The sequence below is a fragment of the Tachyglossus aculeatus genome, chromosome 11 (assembly GCF_015852505.1).
Source record: "Tachyglossus aculeatus isolate mTacAcu1 chromosome 11, mTacAcu1.pri, whole genome shotgun sequence".
NCBI classification, from domain to species: domain Eukaryota; kingdom Metazoa; phylum Chordata; class Mammalia; order Monotremata; family Tachyglossidae; genus Tachyglossus; species Tachyglossus aculeatus.
Window position 1 is genome coordinate 48,984,445 of NC_052076.1, and position 5,128 is coordinate 48,989,572.

The 5,128-nt window shown below is 46.4% G+C and overlaps 1 non-coding gene across 1 annotated transcript; it reads left to right on the forward strand.

The window, feature by feature from the left end:
* The first annotated feature begins 1,736 nt into the window (after nucleotides 1–1,736).
* TRNAG-GCC lies at nucleotides 1,737–1,807 on the forward strand. The gene has a single exon. It is a non-coding gene; the product is annotated as a tRNA-Gly (tRNA).
* Nucleotides 1,808–5,128: the final 3,321 nt, after the last annotated feature.

Below are 5,128 nucleotides of genomic sequence, written 5' to 3' on the forward strand. Positions count from 1 at the left end.
CCAGATGAGGTAACTGAGGCTCCGAGAAGTGAAGCGACTTGCCCAAGGTCACACAGCAGACGTGTGGCGGAGCCGGGATTTGAACCCATGACCTCTGACTCCAAAGCCCGGGCTCTTTCCACTGAGCTACGCTGCTTCCCATGACTTCAAGTTGCCCCTGCGCTGTGCACAGTGCTGTATAAGATGTTTTATTTAGCAGAACAATTCAGATGGGCCTAGTCCTGGCCCTCCCGGACCTTGAAATCCAACATAAAGTCCTCTAGACTGGAAGCTCAGGGTGGGAAGGGAACGCGGCTACCAACTCTGTTGTACTGGACTCTCCCAAGTGATTAGAAGCGTGTTCTGCACCCAGTAAGCGCTCAGCAAATACCCCTGATTGATTGATTCCGCAGGGGCACAGTCTGACCGTCACCTAGAAAAACCTGGAACAATCCTGGCCAAGATTTAGAGATAACTGAGTAGATAAATAATAAAGATTAAAGGTGTACATTATTTATGGGTTTACTGATTTGCGGTCAGTTTGTTTGTGTTTTATGGCTCCCCGTCTCCAGAGCAGAAGCAGGGTGGGCAGCAGGGGCCAGGGGAGGGAGGGACTGGGGGAGTAGCAAGAAGCAGCGTGGCTCAGTGGAAAGAGCCCGGGCTTTGGAGTCAGAGGTCATGGGTTCAAACCCCGGCTCCGCCACTTGTCAGCTGTGTGACTCTGGGCAAGTCACTTCATCATCATCATCATCATCATCATCATCAATCGTATTTATTGAGCGCTTACTATGTGCACAGCACTGTACTAAGCGCTTGGGAAGTACAAATTGGCAACATATAGAGACAGTCCCTACCCAACAGTGGGCTCACAGTCTAAAAGGGGAAGACAGAGAACAAAACCAAACATACTAACAAAATAAAATAAATAGAATAGATATGTACAAATAAAATAAATAGAGTAATAAATATGTACAAACATATATACATACATATACATACATACATATATACACTTCACTTCTCTGGGCCTCAGTTACCTCATCTGTAAAATGGGATTAAAACTGTGAGCCCCCCCCGTGGGACAACCTGATCACTTTGTTACCTCCCCAGTGCTTAGAACAGTGCTTTGCACATAGTAAGCGCTTAATAAATGCCATTATTATTATTATTATTAGCGAGGAGACAGGAGGAAACCAGGCCTTTCCTCCCTTCGAAGCAAGAAAGGTTTCATAGAGAATGCCAGCTTTTATTACTCTATTTATTTATTTATTTATTTTACTTGTACATATCTATCCTATTTATTTTATTTTGTTGGTATGTTTGGTTTTGTTCTCTGTCTCCCCCTTTTAGACTGTGAGCCCACTGTTGGGTAGGGACTGTCTCTATGTGTTGCCAATTTGTACTTCCCAAGCGCTTAGTACAGTGCTCTGCACATAGTAAGCGCTCAATAAATACGATTGATGATGATGATGACTTGGGAACTTGAGAGAGGGTTCAGTGGAGTTGAAGTCGTAGTAATCGTGTTTATTGAGCACCTACTGTCTATTAAGCTTTGGGAAAGAATGCATGGGTGAGTTCCGGGAAGGGTATTCCAGCAGCAGGAGGAAAGGGATCAGGATTCAGGGGAAAGGAGGGAGCTGGAGAAGCAGTGTGGCCCATGAGCAGCGTGGCTCAGTGGAAAGAGCCCGGGCTTTGGAGTCAGAGGTCACGGGTTCTAATCCCTACTCCGCCGCTTGTCAGCTGTGTGACTTATGTGAGCATTGGTGGTTCAGTGGTAGAATTCTCGCCTGCCACGGGGGAGGCCCGGGTTCGATTCCCGGCCAATGCAACAGATGTTTGAAGCAGCGTGGCTCAGTGGAAAGAGCCCGGGCTTTGGAGTCGGAGGTCATGGGTTCGAATCCCGGCTCCGCCACATGTCTGCTGTATGACCTTGGGCAAGTCACTTAACTTCTCTGAGCCTCGGTGACCTCATCTGGAAAATGGGGATTAAGACTGTGAGCCCCACATGGGACAACCTGATCACCTTGTCTCCCCCCCAGTGCTTAGAACAGTGCTTTGCTGTTCTAATAATGCTGTCATTATTATTATTATTAGGGCAAGTCACAACTTCTCTGGGCCTCAGTTCCCTCATCTGTAAAATGGGGATTAAGATTGTGACCCCCACATGGGACAACCTTGATCACCTTGTATCCTCCCAGCACTTAGAACAGTGTTTGGCATATAGTAAGCGCTTAACAAATACCAACGTTATTATTATTATTATGAGTTATGTACATATCTTTAATTTATATTACTTCCTCCTATCTGTAGATGGTTTTAGCATCTTTCTCCCCAACTAGATTGTAAGCTCCTTTAGGGCAGTGGTATGCCTACTTACTCTATTGTACTCTCCCAAATGTTTAGTAGAGTGCTTCCCCTTGAGTAGGTGCTGTCCTAAGCACCTCGGAGCATACTGGCCTAGAGGAAAGAGTATGGCACAGGAAGTCAGGAGATTTGAGTTCTAGTCTCGCCCTGCTACTTGCCTGCTGTGAACCAAGTCACTTACCTTCTCTGTGCCTCAGTTTCTTCTTCTGTAAAATGGGGATAAAATACCTGTTCTCCCTCTCAAACTGTGAGCCTCATGTAGGGTGGGGATTGTGTCTGATCTGGTTAATTTGCACATAATAATAATGATGGCATTTATTAAGCGCTTACTATGTGCAAAGCCCTGTTCTAAGCTCTGGGGAGGTTACAATAATAATAATAATAATAATGATGGCATTTATTAAGTGCTCACTACGTGCAAAGCACTGTTCTAAGCACTGGGGAGGTTACAAGGTGGTGAGGTTGTCCCACAGGGGGGCTCACAGTCTTAATCCCCACTTTACAGATGAGGCCACTGAGGCCCAGAGAAGTTAAGTGACTTACCCAAAGTCACACAGCTGACAATTGGCAGAGCTGGGATTTGAACCCATGACCTCTGACTCCAAAGCCCTTACTCTTTCCACCAAGCTACATGCCCTATCACATAGTACACACAGTCCTCGTCCCACAGTAGTCAATGAATATCGAGAAGCAGCGTGGCTCAGTGGAAAGAGCCCGGGCTTTGGAGTCAGAGGTCAGGGGTTCAAATCCTGGCTCCACCACTTGTCAGCTGTGTGACTTTGGGCAAGTCACTTAACATCTCCGAGCCTCAGTTACCTCATCTGGAAAATGAAGATGAAGACTGGGAGCCCCACGTGGGACAACCCTGATCACCTCGTATCCCCCCACAGTGCTTAGAACATCGTAAGTGCTTAACAAATGCCATCATTTAGAGAAGCAGCATGGCTCAGTGGAAAGAACCCGGGCTTTGGAGTCAGAGGTCATGGGTTCAAATCCCGGCTCCACCACTTGTCAGCTGTGTGACTTTGGGCAAGTCACTTCACTTCTCTGAGCCTCAGTTAACTCATCTGTAAAATGGGGATGATCATCATCATCATCATCATCAATTGTATTTATTGAGCACTTACTGTGTGCAGAGCACTGGACTAAGCGCTTGGGAAGTACAAGTTGGTAACATATAGAGACAGTCCCTACCCAGCAGTGGGCTCACAGTCTAAAAGTGGGAGACAGAGAACAAAGCCAAACATACTAACAAAATAAAATAAATAGAATAGATATGTACAAGTAAAATAAATAAATAGAGTAATAAATATGTACAAACATATATCCATATATACAGGTGCTGTGGGGAAGGGAAGGAAGTGAGATGGGAGGATGGAGAGGGGGACGAGGGGGAGAGGAAGGAAAGGGCTCAGTCTGGGAAGGCCTCCTGGTCTCCTGGATGATGACTGTGAGCCCCCCGTGGGACAACCTGATCACTTTGTAACCTCCCTAGCGCTTAGAACGGTGCTTTGCACATGGTAAGCGCTTAATAAATGCTATCATTATTATTATTATTATTATATCATCACCACTAAGTATAGGGCATGGCCCCAGCTCTTGAGGGGCTTGCAATCTAATGCATATAACAGCGACAGGAATAAAAACGTAGATCCAACTAAGAGAAGAAGAAAACACAAAATGAATCAACAGCTAAGGCACATGAGAGACTGGCAGGCTGCCTTGACCAGGAGGTGGGGATTAGTTCGCCTTCTGGAGGAGGTTGCTTTTCAGAGGGCTTTGATGACTGGAGATTGACGTGGAGGATCTGAAGTGGGGAGGGAGTTCTGTGCAGGGGAAAGAGTGTGAACAACGGACTGGAGACGGGAGAGTTACAAGATACAACCATGAGGTTAGCTTGGGAAGAGGATAGAGAGAAGCAGCGTGGCTCAATGGAAAGAGCCCGGGCTTGGGAGTCAGAGGTCATGGATTCAAATCCCGTCTCCGCCAGTTGTCAGCTGTGCGACCTTGGGCAAGTCACTTAACTTCTCTGTGCCTCAGTGGCCTCATCTGTAAAATGGGATTGAAGACTGGGAGCCCCATGTGGGACAACCTGATCACCTTGTAATAATAATAATAATAATAATAATAATAATGGCATTTGTTAAGCGCTTACTATGTGCAAAGCACTGTTCTAAGCGCTGGGGAGGATACAAGGTGATTAAGTTGTCCCACGTGGGGCTCACAGTCAATCCCCATTTTACAGATGAGGTAACTGAGGCTCAGAGAAGTTAAGTGACTTGCCCAAGGTCACACAGCAGACATTTGGCGGAGCCAGGATTCGAACCCCTGACCTCTGACTCCAAACCCCGGGCTCTTTCCACTGAGCCATGCTGCTTCTCTGTGCATCCTGTGCTTCTCTGTGTATCCTCCCCTGTGCTTAGAACAGTGCTTCGCACATAGTAAGCGCTTAACAAATGCCATCAGTATTATTATTATTGTAGAGTACTGCAAGCTGAGGTGTAGCAACAATCAATCAATCAATCAATCGTATTTATTGAGCGCTTACTGTGTGCAGAGCACTGTACTAAGCGCTTGGGAAGTACAAGTTGGCAACATATAGAGACGGTCCCTACCCAACAGTGGGCTCACTTCCAAGGCCCTTGACAATCAATCAATCGTATTTATTGAGCGCTTACTATGTGCAGAGCACTGTACTAAGCGCTTGGGAAGTACAAATTGGCAACACATAGAGACAGTCCCTACCCAACAGTGGGCTCACAGTCTAAAAGGGGGAGACAGAGAA